At 38.4% G+C, this 20,048-nt stretch overlaps 1 long non-coding RNA gene across 1 annotated transcript in view; it reads right to left on the bottom strand.

Annotated features, from left to right (window-relative positions):
* Window positions 1-352: 352 nt before the first annotated feature.
* Window positions 353-20,048, bottom strand: part of LOC121339089 — a 35,842-nt gene continuing 16,146 nt past the window's right edge. The window contains exon 2 of the long non-coding RNA XR_005953136.1: window positions 353-1,904. This is a non-coding gene — a long non-coding RNA (uncharacterized LOC121339089). The remainder of the gene's footprint in view (window positions 1,905-20,048) is intronic.

Genomic DNA, 20,048 nt, shown 5'->3' with positions numbered 1-20,048 from the left:
AGCTGCCCCGGTACACAAACGCAGCCCTTCTGCAAATCCTGAATGGAAAAAAATCACACACAACAGATCTCATTTCCACATTATCAACATGACCAAAACCCAGCAAAGGTGTAAGAATAGCCCTAAACTTCTTATGCCTCAGGACAACAAGAATCAGCTTGATACTAAATAATCTATTATTAAGGTTCAATGCCCTCCTCTCTCATGCTCATCAGATTCTCTAGCAATGAGTCTGGGCCCCACACATTCACATTCCCTCTGCTCCTAAAAAGCTGTAGTCTCCTTAGATTATGCTGCAAAGTGACATGGAATATTTAGCTGTGAGGTTGCTAAGCTAAATAAACACTTTGACCCTGGCTTTCCCTCTTACTGCTTCCTCCAATAGGAAAGCAAGCCAGAGCACAAAAAAAACCTATTACTTCAAATAACTGACTTTTTAATGTTCTGCATGAAAGTTTGAATTCTTTTTTGTACTTTTGTGTAAATACTACTTCAAATCCTTACACAGTATTTTACCAGTTGTTTTCCCACTCCCATCCCTTTCCAAACCCTGAAAACTAAACTCTCCTAAAAGCCCTTTTTTCAAAGATTTTATATTTAAATACCTTTTCTAAAAAGCTGAAGCAGTAGGATCTCAAGATGTAAGAATGCTATTGCAAAAGAAAATAGACAGTGATCTCTGAGCGCACAAAAGGTGTCCCTTCCCCATAAACAAGGAAAAACAAAAGAGGGAAACAATATTCTTTCTGCCAGAGTCCCTGCTTAAAAGTTGCAAATCTCACTTTAGTTGTATTTAGGACCATGCCAGCAGGATATTAGATTTAAAAGGAAAATTACTTTTTCAGCTTATTCTACATTTAAACTGATAAGTTCTACTTGTCTTACAGCATATAGAATGAAAGAAACACAAAGGAAGAAGAGAAAGATTGCCAGGACAAAGCACAAAGTATAATACAGTCTAGGGAGCAAGTGGTAGGGAGCACTGAGTGGAAAACATGCGGTATAAGACTTTTGTATCCCAATTTAATTTAGAGTTGCAGTTGATGTTGACACCTCTGATTTTCTTTGAAAAGAAACTGAAATTTTAATTCCCCTACAATGTCTTTGCCTTCTAACCTCTGCTTCTAGCTCTTTTGGGTAGAAAATGAGAATTGAGTAGATCTTAGAAAACAAGTCCCAACCATTTAAGGGTGATTTTCATTTAACACAATACTGATGTGTCAATTTGAGGATGTCCACACTGCAACTTTTATGTATCACTACCTATAAACAAAACAGGTATTTTCTGATCACTGTTTAAGGATGGAAGTACTGCAGTGTATTGTTCCTACTATTTAAGTTTCCCTCAAGCCAGCAGTACAGCTGGAGCATATCATAAGGCCCTTCTGACCTTGGTCTGAACACAAGACATTGATGATGTGACGTAATGACATAATTTGTTTACTGACACCATAATGTACAGTATGAAATACAGGCTGTCAGAAATACAATCAACATAATATTCTGTCCTTGCCCTCCAGACGATTTCCAAGGCAGGGAGAGTAAACAGCCTTCTCCCAGCTTTCTTAGTTTCCACAGCTGAGAGTGTAGGATGTTTACAATACCTGTCACTCAGAGCTCCCAAGAACAGACCAAATGTCAGCAGACCTATTACTGACTTCATCACCGACTGCTGGAAACATGCAGATGTCACGTAATGGAAGGAAAAAGTCCATACCCATGACCATATGAATCCAAATCAGTTTTAAGTCCTTTGTGAACAAGCTGGAGGGTCTAAGAAAGAAGTTCAAAATAATGCTGAGCATCAGCATCTCCAGAGGACAGCCAGTATTATTGCCACCATGGTACTGCAAAGCTTACTGCCAGTTCACTCCAAAGTTCTCTTGCATGTCCTGAAGTTGTGCCTGCAGAAAACAGAGAATTCACCATTTTAGTGAGTGCACATAGCAGAAAAATGGTCTTTGCACTCTACAAGTAAGAGCTGTCATGTAATATCCAAAGGACTGGAAGCTTTTAACACAATTTAAAAGTAATATTTAGAGTGCTGGCTCACAGAATGCCTACACTATCTAGCTTATTTTTATTAACAGAGGAATGACGGTTCAGGAGCACTTTTGAATACTGTGAGGAAAAGAATATTTTTAAAGTTATAGCTCAGTAAATCGAAGACTTCAGTTAAATAACAACATGTGGTTATTAACAGCAGTCTAGGTACATTTGAGATTTTACTTTCCACTAAGAAACATTTTAAGTATTCAGTTTCCTTGAAGGCATCACCTCTAAGAGGAAAAAACCCCTAACAAATTATAACTAAAAAAAAAAAAAATAAAAGAGAGAGAATCCAATCAGAAAAAAGAAAAAAATTTCTCATGTAGAACCAAAGTCAAAATCCTCAGACAAGAAAAAGATTCCACTTAAACAGGTTTAAGTACAATGTAAGAAAAACTTTGGGACAAGATTATTAATAGTTTCTGCTTTAAAACACATGCAAAACAACATATTCAAGTGACCAGGGACCTGAATTGTGTTACAGAAGTACAGCAATGTACTTCAAAAAAGTTCATCTGCTATTGAGAAGGCAGAGGAGCTTTAGCTGAGTGCACAACCCATAGAAGGGTTGCCCCAATACAAATACAGTACTCATCATCATCTGAACACCATTTATAGCACAGTACATTGGCCAGCTTTCTGAGGAAACAGCTGCTCTGTGGGTATGAAGTATGTTTCATTTGGACCAAAGTAACTACAGAGTTTTCTCCTCTACCATTATCTACGTATCATTCCAGTGATTCTAAGAATCAGGATAGATACCTAAAAGCCAGGGCCTGGAGGGAATCAATTTGGTCAGGAAACAGCAGAAGCAGCAGGAGGGGAAACAAGGGGACTATGTCATAGTCCATTGCTTGACCACTCATAAGGAGGCCTAGAGATGTGCAGGAGGCTCAAAAGTTGAAATAGATCTGAAGGCACAGATTGTCTTTACCTTCTAGTCTGCTATAAAAGAATACAGACTGCAAGGGCAGAGGCAGCACAAATTTTAAGAATTAAAAGTTTTCTTTCTCGAGCTGTCTGTCCTCAATAAATCACCTGGTCAGCAGTTAAACAACCTGTGCTAGTTCTGCACTAAGAAGATGCATTTGTGGTGCATTTCACCACTTTTACATGTCAGTGGGGTCCGTGGGTTGGATCTCTCTCTCTAGGGCATATAGTAGAAGAGGAAAATCCCAGTCTTCAGTCAAGTGGCCACACCAACGAGATTGCCAGGTAGCCCTCCAAAAAACAGCCTGGCATTGGCTCAACAATGAATCCAGCAGTAGAAACAAAAAGTGCAGGAATAAAATCATGGAGCTGCCCTTTCAGAGCAAGGAAAATGGGTACATCTCAGAATAATCAAGGTGTAAACATCTCAGTAGGTAATCCAGTCCCAGTTCTTCCTGGAGGCAGAGCCAGTTTTAAAATCCCACATGAACTGCTGCAAGAGACCTTACATTTCTCATTCAAGGTTTTGCAGATTAAGTATGATTTTCAGAAGGCACTTCAGCGCTTTACAAGAGAAAGTTGAAAAATAATATTGTGGTAGTCTCTGATGGAATTTACCACAGTACGCTCAATCTTCAGTTGACAGGCATCTGACATTGCTTTTGCTAACAGACCCTATTTTGATCCTGTCAGAGCTATCATGATTATTTTTTATATTTAAAACATCAATCATGATATCATCTTGATGTGCATCTTTTATTACCATTGGTTAGAATTGATATTTACAATTACTTTTTCAGTACAATTCAAATTTCACGGCTTAAAATCAGACAGCTGACTTAGAAAATATTAACTTACTTTACACTCTAACATCAGAACAGTTCTTCCAAGTTTAATATATGGAACAAAAAAATGACCCCTTTTCTAATAATCTAGCATGCCCCCAATACAAAAAACCCACACACAACTATGCAAATTCAGAAAGCATTGATATTTTATTTGCTAAAAAGTAAGAAGAAGGAAAAAAACACCTAAACTGTCTATAGAAGAAAAAATTCTGCCTTCAAAATAAGCCTATGAACTACTGGAGCTGTGGGTCTCATAGCTAAGAAAATGGTGAGAGCCAGTGCTGTAACAGGCAATATACTGTCAGCACACAGAGACGAAAACTTGTCAAGGCGAACAATGCACTGACAAAGAAATACTCAAAACACGTGAAAAAGAATCTGGAGTTTCAGAACAAGAAAAAACAAAATAAAATCTAAGTAACTTATTATGGTCTCATGGAATCCTAAACACTTTTGAGACTTGTTATATGTTCTTCAGCTTTAGCATTTAAATGAATGAGACGAGTGACTTAGGACTTTAAAAGTCAGTTCTGCATATATATTTCAGATGTGCTTCTGAAAGGTGCACCAGGTAACTTCAAACAATTTAAGGAAATCTTCTGGCAAGAACTTAATTTATGCTCAACACAGTAATTCCTATTCTAAAGGACTACAGTCAAAACAAATAACAGAAGAACATGACAGCAATAAAATTATGACTTTAAGCACAGGTCCTTTTTATTTCTACTGTTTCTCTATTCACTGCCTTTGACTTCCAAATTGTTTCAGGTGGCTCCCTTTTTACTAATATTTATGTAGTCAAAGATGCATCTAAGGTGATGTACTTGGGGAGGACAAGAAGCTACATATATCATACCCCCTTGCCAAGAGATGCCTACCACTTGCCAGGTTCCTCATCTCTGTCTAGGTACCCAGATATAGCAACCTGCCTGCCCCAGCTTCCATTGCAAAGCATGTCCTTCTGTAGGTGTGTAAGAAATACAGCTGGTGATTTGCCAGCAAGCCTTACACAAAGCTGCTAAGCTAAATAAAGCTTTTCTGCAAAACAAGCATTACCATGTCTGTCCTTGTGCTACAGCACAGGCTCCCCCCACATCCTCCCCATCTCTGATTTTTTACAAGAGTTTTCTTTAAAAAGGAAAGACTTGCAAAGGAAAGAGCTTCCAGAGCATCTCCGCATGAGGTGATTTTGCTTTGAAACTTCTAACAGCAGACTTTATCTAACTTCTTCGTGCAAATAAAAATATAAAACTATGATTTCTTGATGATAAAAATTAGTTTCAGCAAGAATGGGGCATATAAACATTTTTTCTCCTCCATGTCCAAATTCAGTTACAAACTTCGCTACTAAAGCTATTAACTAGAGAGGCTGCACAGGCTACTTAAAGAGCCAGACTTACTTCACACCATTAGTGCACTGGTTAAAAAACAATCAAAAAAGGAAAGAAACCACTCTCCCACACCAAACATAATACAGATTATTTAGTCTCAGCAAGAATTTTCAGCTTTGCGAGTTTAGAGATTGAGCTTCTTGTCACACCACAATCAACAAGTCTTACTTTGAAGCAAAAATATGTCTTAAGAGAACACCAGAAACTAGAAATCAAGAAGAGAATTGTTAAGTGACTAAGAAACCTAACTTAAAATTTTTGCTTGGCACAGAACTACTCATGGTTAGTGGCATCGTGATTTGTGTTTTGTGAGAAATATTCAGGTAAGCAGAGCAACATACATTGACCGGTGGAAATTCACATCAGGAAAACTTGCTTGCATAAGGGTAATATAACAAATGTTTTTAATTTTAATATTGGCTTATTGCACAGTCTTACAAAATCTCTTATTTTCTTACTAAATACAATTAACTCAGTGCATGTATCTTTTTAAGTCCAATGCAAAAAACTTTAAAAATTATATAATTAAAAGAAACTTCATTAATTAAAAACCATGAGCAAAACATTAAATTTTTAGATCAATAGTTTGGAAAAGAACTTACTGAAATATCTTTCTTGCCTTATAGGGCCATTTCAGCACAGCTCTGAGGTTTTAGCTTCAGTTTTAACCATACCACACTCCTGGATTTCCTTTGCACAGTTTCGTATCTCAGGTTGAATAAAATTGAGAGAGCAATAGAAATACAGATAGAGACTTTTTCTGAGCATTTATGTTTTGGATATTAATAAGAAAAAGAAAAATAAAAAGCAGAGAGGCAGCATCCTGAAAGTCATGTAATTTTGAAGGGGAGATGGAGTGCAAACTGCCTGTAAGCTGAGCAGCAGCAAATGCAAAAAAAAAGAATGTGAAGTAAATCTCTTCACAGGAAACCCTCAAACCACTTAAAGTAGAGCACCTCTTAATTTCATACCTAAACTAAGCCTTGGAACCTCCCTTCAATTCAGGCGAGCTTTGTAGTCTCAGAAGTTTCTCCTGGAGGAGCCTAATCATTGACTCAAGAGGAAAGGCAAGGTTTTTTGCAGACCTGACTAAGTGCTTAATTAAATAGAGAAACTATAAGCATGTTTCACCTTGCTTTTCACTTTTATTAGGAAACCTTTCACAATTCCTATTTTGTTCCATACAAGTGCACGTCTTTGTCTGGTTAAAACAAGATGTAATTTATGTGCGCTCTCTAAATGGGAATTTTTAATTCCTGAGTCTTGGCTCTAATTGTAACAAGGACCCTTGAGGCTCATCATTTCTCTCTGTTAACTTCCCTCCCTCAAATTCCCTACACGTAAACACTTGTTTCTACAACAGCCCTTTTGCAAGTCATTTTCCCCCCACTTTTTGTGGATCCAAAACATGCAAAAACCAAACCCAAGTGTCTGAGTTTTACACATGCCACTTGCTCAGACTGAGTCTGCCGTGTCCAGATGATAAGCACTATTCCAGTTACTGTCTATTCAAGAAATCTCAAGAATGTTACCAGCATTGAGAGTACATGACTCAACAGCCAGCTTGCACACTATGCCAGAATAATAGAATAGCTGGCTCCTTTCACCCAAGAAACATAACTCCTTCAAAATCAAAGTTTAAGAACACAAAGAATTTCAGATTCTGCAGAAGCAGAACTGCAAAGATGCACTTAAAAAGTTGCTGAAAATTCAGATCAGCAGCAAAACTTGAATGGAAAGAAGCTTACAGTCAGTTACTATTTCGCACAACTTAATTTCCTAAAAGCTTTTCAAGTTCAGCCTTGAGTATCAAAGGGGTTTTTAGATTCTTCTATACATTACCTAAATGATGTGCAGCTATGTTCTATCATTTCCTCTACACCTACCAAGCAGCTAGCTCTGCTGCTGAATGCACTATGGCAAATGGCATTCAAGTTGTGAGGCTTTGAAAGAGGCTGGCATTTCAATAGTTACGTGGCAGTATGGGCATGCCCGTGCAAATGGAGAATGGTGGACACATTTTTTCCCTCAATGAAAAAAGTTCTAGCTAAAGATACTTTTTAAAAAGGGGGAATTGCCAGCATGAAATGCTGTCATTTCTACATGGACAAGTAGGAATAATATTTGGCACTATGCTTGAAATACTCATACATGTAATTTTTCTTGCCAATGCTGGCTTAGAGTTCTATTACATTCACAAATAAGAATTAAGCAATGCAGGAAGCATTTCCTATTGCTAGTGTCTTATGGTTACTATAACCATGTTAAAATATTAATGTTGGTTCATTTGTTTTTAAAGACATCCCCTTTTCAATAACTTACAAATAAGTTTAACAGCAAAGTATGCCTTATTAGGGAATTTTCCTCCTTTCATTATTTTGCCTCTTAGATTACTCAATTCTTCTTTAAATACCCAGATCTCCATTTCTTCTCTAAGCACAGTAGTTGCCTTAAGTTTCACTTTCCTATTTCCATTCCAGATCTTCTTCAGGTTAACTGAGCAGACAGTACTCTTGCCAAAGTCCCAAGATATCGGCACTATTCCATACCTGTGTATTTTGAGTCACCAATCTTTTCTGTGACATTCTAGAATCAGGCCTTCTATTCTGCTACCCCCTCCCTCCTTCCTTCCTTATCAGAAGATATTCCATTTGTTTTTACAGTGGAGATCCTTAAAAGCTCTTCTGCACATTCAATGTGGGTGGTTTACTTTGCAATTAAAAAACCCCATCCCCTTTTTGAACATGGTCCAGAAAACTGCCATTGGACTCTGTGTCCAATGGCACACATAAAATCTTTGTTCATTTCACCATCACTTCAACAAAAATATTCCTACTAACGTAATTAACACTTGCAACTCCACAGACCTAGCCAAACACCCAGGCTTGCAGATTATTTATGCATAAAATCTAAATTTAAGTCCTTTCAACTGACCCTTACATTTCCAGGCAATCCAGGCAACTCTGTGTCTTCCAAGTTCTCTTTAACATGACACTCTCCAGCGAAGGAAAGGCAAAAATCTTGCTGTGACCGGAATAGATTTAGAAAATTACTGCCAGAAAGAATACTCTAAGAATCTTTATATCCTCTTAGGGCCACCTGTCCCTTCTCAGTTGACTCAAACAGCAGCTATTGACATGGTCTAGGCCTATCAAGATCTGCAACCTTCCTTACCCTTAATAAGCCTTCTTCTCTACCTCCAGTATCACACGAGGACTGACTTGGCACTCCACATTACCACTTATATTACAGCTCATTCATGCTTTCTTCTTCATTGTGTCTTAACAGAAATTATATTTCCACCCTCACATCCTCCCTCAGACTCCTCCTCTTCACACTTTACACGCACCAGTCCCACCAGTGCTGCCTCACCCCACGATCCACCCATGCTGGGGTAGGTTCACGTATACACTGTGATCCAGAACTGTGCCAGGAACTTCACAGAAATCACGGTGCCCAGCACCACCACATGCTGCAGTCACACTGAACATCTGACTGACAACTCATAAAGTCATTTAACCCATTTTTGGCTAAGGCTGACTAATTAGCAACGTCAAAGAAAAATTTGAGAGTACAGAAGAGGCATTACTTGAAGCAGCTATGCTACAAAAACAATTTTTTTAGCAATAAAATCACTACTTGACCCTGCAGACAGTAAAAAAAGCCTCACCTGAACATACTTTCTTTTCTCCTAAATAGGCAGTAAACTTAAAACTTCTTTTGTAGTATTTCAGTAAGGCTCATCACTATGGTATGTGAGCAAACCAAAGAAGATCAAGTTGCTCATCTGTATTAAACAACAGTTGCTGCAGGTTGAAAACAAGCAGGGCTTCGGTTGTACAGAAACTCAGCTGAGGTTTCTGTTTGGCAAAGATGATGTATTTGAAACAAGGCATGGACCCAGATTCCATTTGATATGGTTCTTCCTGATGCATAGATTTGAGTTAAATTCAATAGCTCCTCTCCTTCCCCTCCATGGAACAAAGAAGTTTTCCCTCTGCCTGCTAACAGGATTAAATGTCGCATTTAAATTTCATCAAACTCCACTTTGTTCTCTAACCCCTTCTCTGAATTAGCAGACTGCTGCTGAAGCAGGCACAGCTTCTCCTACTCGTTAACATCACGGCCACTCTGTGGCAGGGATCCAAGCTCTGTTTCCCTGCAGAGGATATAGCTTCTGTGGAAGTGAACAATCTCCAGCGAAAGCTTAACACATCGTCCCATTTCCTCTGTTGGAAGGGAGTCTCCCAGCTCACGCTCTGAACAAACAGAGTCCTGGAGCCAGCCCACAGACAGTGTTTACAGAAACAGCAACGTCACTGATAGGACAGATTCGGATGCAGCAGTATTTTTTTCCATGAAAAAGTAGTAAGTTAAGCATTAGTCAAATGCTGATACATTTTTTTTTAGCTATTTCATATGGAGGCTTCCTGAAAAACCACATCTATTTTACAGTGGTTAAAGGAAATCTTATGCTGAACAAAGGAACCGAGAGTTACCAATTTAGCAGCAGTTCTGTATTTCCATCCCCACCTGTCCTCTTGCTGCCTAACTTCCATATGTGCACATGAGGGGCCTAAGCCATACCAGTAGAAAATAAAGGAACACTTTTTTTCTTGTGGGATTTCTTTTTAAATGCACTGAAAGCTTTATAGACTACCCAAACTTTGTGACAATATAAAGGCAGAGTACCTAAACTATTTACAAAAGTTCTCGACCATCTGTAATTCTTCCTACATGGACTTTGACAATCTTATTTAATTAGTATCAGCCTTTCACCACTTATCACGCTGCTAAGTATTAGTCTATTTTTATTTTATTTATTTTAAGGAAGTGGAACAATACAGCGATCATCAAAAATAGTACATCAAATAGTACATGCTGTACCCTGCACTTAAACAAATAAATACCGAAAACTATAATCCAAGGGTAGGATATATAAATATAAACTTTCATTTTCACAGAGTTCATGAGAATTATAACCTTTGGAAAACCCAGTCCATCTGGTAATTGAAGTGGTTTCAATCTCACAGTCACTAACACAGGAATGGAGCAAAAAGCTGCTCTCAGCATGCATTCTGCCAACAAATCAAACTTTTTACACCACATGGTCAGTGTATAAGACAAAGCAAACGGGCACAAGAGAAAAAGGCACCACATTTTTTTCTTGTTTCTACCTCACTTCCAGTCCTACAACCTGCCTGGTGACTATGAGAGACACAGCTGATACGAAGCAAGAGACAAAGAAGTGTCAGTTGGAGAACATGTGAAAATGCAGTCTCCATCCAAGAAGCAGGAAGCAAGAAACTCGAGGGTCAGCTGCATATGATAAGGGCAGAGACAGGCTCCAGCACACAAAATTTTTAAGCAAATGGCTTGGCAACAGAAATAATATCTTAAAAAGTTTCTGTGCCCAATGCCTCCCACACTGAAGCTGCAAAATCTCATCCTGTTCCCCTCTTCAGGGCTGTGAATCGTGCTAACATGGAATGGTACTACTCACATCCAGATCTTCTCTCTGTACAAAAATGAGCAGGCTACTTCTAAGAAAACCTGATTTGCAAGAAACTTCATCTAGACCCAACCAAACAGTGGAGAGACACTTCATTTTCTTTCACAAGTCTTAAACCACGAAGAAATCTAAAAAGCTGCATAGGAAAATAGTAAAGTAAAATACAATTTAAATAAATAAAGCAACTGCATGTAGTTCTGCCTACATGTAGTGGCCTTTCTGGCAAAAGATGAGGGCAGGCAGCTAGTATTTCAGACAGACCCCATATTACTTCCTGACGAAGCTAAGTAAAAGCCTGCCAAGCATTAAAGGGAGAAGAAAGGGATGTAAGCAGCTCGGGAACTTCCTTTCTAGAGATATTTTTTACCAGTGCTGCAATTCTATGGGTCTTACTGAGGGAACTGACGCGTTAGGCAGAGTACAGCAACATCCTGATTTTCTCTTCTGTTCTGAACACAAGCCCAGAGAGGGCTGATGGCAAGTGGCACACAGGCTGTTAGTCAGGAGGCTATGTAAAATAGTGAGAACACCTCATGATGTTGATTAAAAAACCATGATGACTACTTTCCCTCCTAGCCTGACTTATGTTTCTAGCTAGGCATACTCTACTTTCTCTCCAAGGCTGCAGCAACTGACCTTTGCCTGCCCATAGCTCCAGTGGGCTGCACAAACTGCACTGAGGTTACCACAGGATGGTATCAGAAATGATTCTGTCATCACCATCAGACACTTCACCAGAGGCCAAAACCCAAATTTTAGAAGCATAGTAATATATACACCCTCCTCATAACAAAAAATCTGTCCTGATGCTGCTCATGCCAGTGCAAGGAAACTTTGTTCCCTAGAGCTCAGCGAAGTGACATCTCCTGCCAACACAAGAGCAGTGCCAAGACATGCTAAAAGAGGAACCAAAGAGGAAATTGAAAGTTAAGTCGGGTTCAGATTTTAATTTTTTAAACAAAAAAGTCCTTCATTCTGAAGTGGTAAATGTGGAAGTGAAGATTTGATGATGTTCAATTTTACATCATGTGTCTTCAAATTCTTTGGAAAGGTAGAAAGTTGACACATATCTTCTGCATTAGAATTTGTTGTAACAGTCATTTCTGTGAGGAGATCTGAAACCACACACCTCATTTTCTAAAACACAAATATTTTCCTCCTTGTTTAAAGTGTCTGGAGGCTTAAAATAACAGCAGACATAAACCACAGTTAAAACCTGTAATATATACTAGCCTCAAAGCATAATTGCATTCAAGATACATTAGTTATATTTTTGGTCACCTCAAAGAAAGGTTTGAAATGATGTCTCACCATCTGATATTTCTCTGCTAAGAAGAGAAAACGGGTTCCACAAATCCATTCCAGCAAATTAAAGAGTATTAGCAATATAAGCCAAAATGCAATCAAATCAAAGTGATGATTTAATGCTTATAATGCAAACTAGAAGATGTATATCTTCAGATGTTCTTTTCAGCAGAAAACTGATATTCTGCAAGATATTCCATAAGAGTTCAAGAAATTCAGCACAAATTATTTCTCAATATATGATGGATGTCACAACTGATTTTAGTTCATGATGCAATTTTAGCACATCTGTACACATTCTACTAAGAGCTGCTGAATCTCTAGGAAGAAAGATACCTCACCAGAATCCGAAACAGACAGCAGACATTCCACAGATGCAATTAGGAGCATTTTCTTGTTCTGTAGCTTTCATGGAGGAGAATGCATGTGACACTACCTTTAAGTCAATACACCCAGCAAGTGTAGACTGCCATCAGCTCAGAAAACTTCTCTGCAAGAGAAGCACCAACAATATGACCAAGTCTAATCACCCGCATCCCACGGCTCCAGAGAGTAAGTGCCAGGAATCTAAGGACTTAAAGCACCACTACCCTTTCTGGAAATATATTAAATCTGTTTTAGCTATGAGTAAATGAGTACACTTACATAGTCAAGAGGAGCTGCAGACAATAAGCACTTGTGAACACAAGGCGAACTGTGAGCATCTCAAGGAGAGTACCCAGGCAGGGATATCTAAGCTTCAGCCCCGCTGTACAATCACCTTCACAAACATCAAACACTCAGCTGGAGTGGAGAAAATGGACATATATAACCACAGAAAAGTGGTCGACAGGCTTAGACCTGAGTCCAGCCAACACTAGTGCAAGGAAGATGATTTTCATACCTTTATTACATGCTTGCAGCTTTCTGCTTGTATCTTAAAAGAAGCACACCTTCTTCCCCTCAATGTATGTCCACTTGGCAGAAAAAGGGCTGAACCAGTCTTACATCAGTGATACTAACAGAAGATTCGAAACATTCAAAAAAAACACTGCTCTCATAAGCAGCAACTGCAAAATGCCAGAGGCAAAAATGTGTCAAGTTCCAATTTTAATTATTCAGACGCTGTACTGAAACACTCACGTTCTCCTTTTCCTAAGGCTACCACTTTAATTCCATTTTACTAATGTGAAAAACCTGCAGATCTTCCTTATGAGGAGTAGAATGCTCAGATTAGGCAACTTGCATGCTTTTTTCACTATGGGTTTGCATCTCCTTTACAATTGGATTTTCAGCTCAGCATGCTGACATGGAAGGAAATGTAACAGAAAAAAAACATCTTTTAACAAAGCTCCTATCTGCAGTCAGTTCCTCCCAGGAATGAAACACCCAACCTTCCAGGACAGCACCAGATATATTTGTATAAAATATCTTTGTGATAGAAATGAACAAAAGAACAACAAGGCTTCTTTACAGATTTCCTCATACAAGACACAAAATCCTTCTGTATAGATAGTTGCTATGGTGCAGACTTAAGGGGAAAAAGAGGGGAGTCAGACTTCTTGTTTACAGGTTTCCAATATGCTCCACTTGATCCATCTTGAAATTGAAACCCTTTAGCTTCCTGTCTTAAGGCTGTCAGATAGTAGAGAACAAACACAGTGTTAGCAACTTTACAAAGCCCCCACATGTTCTGCGCAGAGCTACAGAAAAACATCCATGTGGATTAGAGAGCAGACAGGAGGGACAATATAGTTTCAAAGAGAATAGAAGCCATACTAAATCCTGAAAGACTTATTGAAGGGAAAAGAGACTTACTCTGGGAATGAAATGCCAGATTATCTCTGAACATTGTCAACACTTCACCACAACGTCACACTGCATGAATCTGTTAAAAAATACACCATTTTGACATTCTCAGGCAAAATCCTGATTCTTCTGAGAACTTCTTACACAGGTTTTACCCCAATAGATATGCCTGTCTATTTACAGATTCAAGAAGAATAAGACAAAGACACTTAAGGTAGAATTAAACTTTCAGTAATTCAGGTACCTAGACATAGGTAAGTGCTGTCAGGTTAAATGTCCTGGCAATTTCTCCTCAGTTCCAGTTGCCTCTCCTGTAAACCTTGCATCCATAAGCATTATGCAATTTTTACCAATGCTTCAGAGATCCTAGCTGGCACCTAACTCAGGCACGTGACCAGAGGGCTACTATCCAGACCCCAAACACTCTACCAAGGACATTTTCACCAGCTATGAACACAGACAGCATAGAAACTTGGTGCAAAGGTATAAAACTTAAACGTCCTTCATTGATCATGAACAGAATGCATCCTTTATTCTTTTGACAATTGATAAGAATATAGCTATCACTTGTTGAATACTCCGGCTGCTCCTTTCCGTGGTTTGGGGGCTATGCAAGAGATTTAGCCTTTGCAGTTACTTCTTTAGGGTCCGATGTTTTAAAGAAGATGCCAAATTTAATTTCTTCCCTAGATCCCTTAGTCACTTGCCAGAAGATTAGACCAGAACCTTTTTGCCAAAACCTTCTATTTAATCTGTCTGCATGAAATGCCTTAACCAACTTTTTTTCAGTATGGTGTAAAAAAACCCACTCATACAGAACAGATTAGTTCTCAATTCAGTCAGTGACCAGTCTGGTTCTGTCATATATTGTGCTTCCACTAAACATCCAGGGTGAGGTAGAAGCAACTACCTGATCCAGGATAATTCCAAGGTTTAGGAAATAAATGATGCAGTGTTTCTTAAAAAAAGTACAAAATTCTCTTCACGGACAGAGATGCCTTTAAAGACCTCCAGAGGGAGATCCTGTCTAATTTTTAGCATTTAAATTGCTTTGAACATCCATTTTAGGCATCATCAGTGACACCACCAGCATCTTGCTACAGCCTGAATATTCAGCTCAGTCAGGTCAGGAATTCAAAACTCAATAATAAATAGAAAAGGAAACAAGGCCATGACAACTTTCAAATTCTATTGCAGTTTTCTTGCTCTCTTTAGACTGCCATTTATTTATCCCCTGCTCCCTGTGCATCTGTTTGCCTTAATCTATTCCTCTTTCTTTACCTGCTTACTGTTTGCACAAAGTGTAAAAATATTGTTTTCCATATTGTTACATATGCCTGGAAAATTTAACTAATGCCCCAAACAATTTACTCCCCCCTGTTAGCCAACAGTCTAAACAGAAACAGTAGCATCTAATCTGTATTTGTGCTACCACAAGCACCACTAGAAACTTGAAGAAGAAAAAAAATAATACACTGGAGGGTACTGGCCTAGACTATTTTTTTTTTTTGTTCTTCCATCTGCTGGGATTTGTTTCCACAGGAAGATATTAATCTGCTGGCTGTTAACCCGGAAGCCCTCCTGACTGTGCTCTGCTGACAGAAATCAGACCTTCACTAAGGCCGGACTGCGACAGAACAACTATTAAGTTTGAAACACTGGAGAAAGCATTGCCCCTTCATATTTACAGGCACACTTTCCCATTTATTTAACAAGCATCCAAATGATTCTGCTAATGTAGCTACATTCCATTTCTCACATCTTAGAGATAAGGGATATTGTGCAAGAAAGGCATCCAAGTGCTTCTATAGCTATACTCCTTACACACAATCCACCCAATAGTAAGAATATTTAGGAGAGTCACATAGTTCCCATGGAGAGAGAGCTGAGATCTTGTCAGATTCTATTCCAAATCTACTGAAAACAGAAGAGCTTTTGCCAAGTCAATTTTGGCAAGTGTTTCCAGCATTATCCCGTCTTGCCAAACAGCATTTAGGTTTTGCTGGACTTATTTACTTGTTCAGTATTCTCAGAGAAGTGGAACTATTTGTTGCTGGAGAGAATTTGGCTTACTTTGAAGACCTGGAACAACATTTAAAAGATGAATCAGAGACTGACTAACTTAGGAATTTGATCTGTTAACCTCAGCTCATAGCAATAGAGCATGCTCAGCGTTAGAAGTAATCCATAGTGCAGCTACTTCAGGTCTCAGACCAGCCAACTCTCTGAACTCTAAAATGACACTTTTAAAATGCTGCTTTTATATAGCCAAGTTCTATCCCTCTCAAAAATACCATCCAACACAAGCTATAAGATGATGCTGACAATTCTCTTTAGGGGTCAAAAGAGTACAACCATGTTTTATGGAAAAAATCCCAACCCATTAGCATTCTTTGCTGACTGCATGGAGATGAATCCTCTGAAGGCTTGATTTTCAGAAGACATCAAGCATCCAGTCTCTCTCTCTCTCGGACACAAAGGTACATCTCTTTAGGACACCCTAACTTAAAGGTTGATCCCACTCATGCTGTTGTCCACCCATTCACTCCCCACAGAGCCAGTCAGTGCTCTGCTTCCACCCTGTCAGTGAGGCACGCAGGAATGCTTTTGATCAGATGCATCAGAGGTACACTGGTGACATATTTTGCCTGACAGAGTCACGCTCTACTGCTCAACACAGAAAACCGACTGAAAATATTTAAGTATTTCAAAAATGTTATCTGCAGCACTTGTTTTCAAGCTTTTGGTACTGTTTCTCCCATGCTTGTCCATTCCACATTTTCAGCTTCACTAGCTTGTTTTTTCTTTTTTTTTTTTCTTTGCTAAGCCAGACATTCATTCTTCATGCCTCCCTCTATTCCCCCATCTCCTGACACTGCCCACTGCGTTGCAATAGACAGCAACCTTGCTTTCCCTTTTCCAAAACAGAAACTATGTACTAGGTCACAGCCATGGTTCACCTATCCTCAAAGCACATACTGCCTTGAAAAAAGTACAAAATACCACTTAGTCTTACATAGTGTCACTTTTCTAACTCCTCACTGTTATAATTCAGCCTGGAGAATATGTAAATATACCCTCCACTTCTGGTTTCTAAACATGTACATGCATGTATTTTGGTTGCATTCAAGGTGACCGGTACCACCTTGCTTCCTAAGAGATACAAGCAACCTACCACATGACCTGTTCCCTTTTTATTGTACCTTTCCAATATTTAACTCACTTGCATGTTAACAGGAATACCTAAGGATTTCTCTAGAGAAAAAAAAAAAAAAAAAAAAAAAAAAAGGGAAAAAAAAGAATCAAAGCCTACCACTCTCCAACTCAGGGAAACATTATCACTCAGTGACTATTCTTCACCCATAGTTTTAACAGATCTAAACTTTTTAATATTTCAATTTTTCTATCAGGATGTTTGGGCTGCCAAATCCAATATAATGGAAAATATCATAAAGGCTAGTGTTTGTATGAGGCTATCAATCTGCCTGATTTAACATGAAATAAAATAAATTGACAATGTAACAAGCGAGTTCCACTTTCTGGTAGGATCTACCCAACTTTGGTCCAAGTCCTATTTCAGTATTTCTATCCAAAACCATGTCAAGCTGTCTATATGTCTGTGTTGACCATGTCAACCAGTTCTATAAGCAGTCATAAATGCTACTCACCCAGTTAAGCCCTGGTACTATTTAGTTTCCATCTGTAATCGGGAGTGCACTAATTTTAGATTACCAATCCACAGAGTATTTTATATTCCTTGATACAAGTTATTGCCATCTTCAAAGCCATGTCCTATTTTAATAACTGCTGTTAAACATTCTTCTGGATTGCTAAAGTTGAAAGAATGCCATCAACATTTGTATCTGACTATGCCCCAGCTTTTTTAATCACAAGCCTGACAAGTCTGTAGAGTATTGTCTTTAAGCACTACTATATAATTTTGACTTCTACCTGATCATGAGCACCAACATTAAAATCCTTATGTGTCTAATAAAAGTCTTTCTTTTTTCTTGTGACTGTCCAGCTGTCCTGCCTCTATCCATGACATCTTCTTACTAATTTTATACATTGCTTCATTATCTGCTAATTTATATTCATGGAATAAAAGCTGACAGACATCTATTTAGGGATTTCTTGTGGCAGGAGGAAGGGAAAGAATATTTTAAAGCACCATTTCCACCTCTATTCTCAGACATTTTATCTTTGCTATCTCCCCTGATTATGGATTTTTCCACGACTAGTAAGATTTTTGTAAGCCATTCAAAAGTGCTATACTTTTTCAGTTCATATTTCATCTTTCCCCTTGTGTTGTTCAAAAGCTTTCTACCTTTTGAATTTCTTCCTTTGAGGAAAAAATATTGAATTCATCTGACTACAAACGGACTTCTATGAGCACAGATACGCACACCTGAGGTAGTAATCCCAGATTTACTTTGAAGCTAAGGGAAAGAAACAAACAGAGCAATTGGGGACAAGTTATCCCATTCCTAAATGCATATCTAAAATAAAACATATAAAATTGTTATGTAAAAGAGCCTCTCCTTATTCATTAATGTAAACCTCGTACAGTGCAGCTCAGATATATTTAACAGCAACACAGCTGTAATAAGTTCAACAATATGAATGCTTATCATAGTTATTTCCTACCACTTTTCAATTGGTATTCAATTGAATATTGGCTCAATTTCAATAAACAATTAGAATACCACAGAGTGTTCAAAGGTAATGACAACCACTCTGACCAACTGTGGGACAGAGAAACTACATTTCCAGTGGACTTCACCTTAAGACATGACTATACTTATTTTTAGAATGTTAATAATTCCTATTAGTTTCTTTGTGAAGAAGCTTATATATTCATAAAATAAGCATTTCTGAGGTACTTCACTGATACCTGTATTATTGACCTGTCAATGGCTGCCACCTTTGCTAAGAACTGTACATCTGCAGGGTCATAGCCCTGGGCCTCATCTAACAAGCTCTGCAGAATATATACAGCCATTTCAAGTAAGTCTGACCTGTGTCTTTCAAGTATTTCTGAAGATGCTTCTGTACATTCAAGTTTCTCTCAGAAGAGCTGTAGAAGGTTTAGCAGATAGGACATTGTGCCAACACAGCAGAGCCATGCTTTATGTGCTTTTCCCTCTGCTCCTAGGTGGGTCATGCCCTTGCCCTGTAAATCTAGGACCCAAGCCAGTTTCCTTGCTTTCACTGCATTACACAGAAGCTCTAGTTACTGGCTCCAGTGTCTTAAGGGACATCACTGCTCAAATGAAGGACCAAAACCCCTCACAGCAGGTATGATTTCAAGGAGATAGCCTGTGAGACACATTTACTTGCTTTCTGCCATTTCATCACTGATTAGTTTAAGCTGTCAAAAACTCATCTGCATGTTTTGAAAACCTTTCAGGATGTTGATGAGGAACATTTATAGTTAGAGAATTAATCACTGCTATGAATCCCAGAATCACATCAGATATCTAGAAAGGCTTTAAGGTTATGTAGCTTTTAACAATCAAAATAGAAGAACTTCAAAGATCATTCTAGCCTCCATAAATTAAACTGCTGACACACGAATAAGATCCTTGCTCTAAAGGAACAGCAGCATTTGTACCTAATGCAGGCAGACTAAGTATTCAGCTGCTTTATTTTTTTAAGCCCCTAATTTCTGAGCTTCAGATGAGCACATATTCTACTCAATAATGTCATCAACTACAGGCAGAATGCTAGCAACTAATTGTATTAAGAAATTCTAGAACACAAGGCTGGTTTACTCCACACAGCATGCACGTCTAGAAAATGGATAGGAAAAAACCCAAGCCATTTGCACAGCTTCTTTTGCCTCTTTTTTCTCCTCCTTCTATGATACAGGTGTGTGTGTGTATACACATATGTACACACACACTAATAAAAACACAAGGCAGAGTATATCAGCCTTGCATAGTGTAACTTCTTAATACAGTTAGTTTCAAGCACACATATAAAAATATATATATAAAGGAACATTAAGGATCCACAAGTTATTATGCAGAATGGTGAAAATCTTTCTGAAGTAAAATGTTTTCACTGTTCTGCATAGAACAAAGCAGCTTCCCCAGAAATAGCAGCACACATCAGAAATGCAGCTATCAATTCTGCAAAGTCAACACTGCAATATGAAAATATTAATCCTATTCTCTAAGTATACAGAAAGTGAGGAGGGCAAGAGAAAAAAGAGTACTGCAA

The sequence above is a fragment of the Onychostruthus taczanowskii genome, unplaced genomic scaffold (genome assembly GCF_017590055.1).
Source record: "Onychostruthus taczanowskii isolate IOZ18803 unplaced genomic scaffold, ASM1759005v1 scaffold33, whole genome shotgun sequence".
NCBI lineage: Eukaryota > Metazoa > Chordata > Aves > Passeriformes > Passeridae > Onychostruthus > Onychostruthus taczanowskii.
Note: the sequence above shows the minus strand (reverse complement) of the source record. Positions and strands in the feature narration are given on the sequence as shown.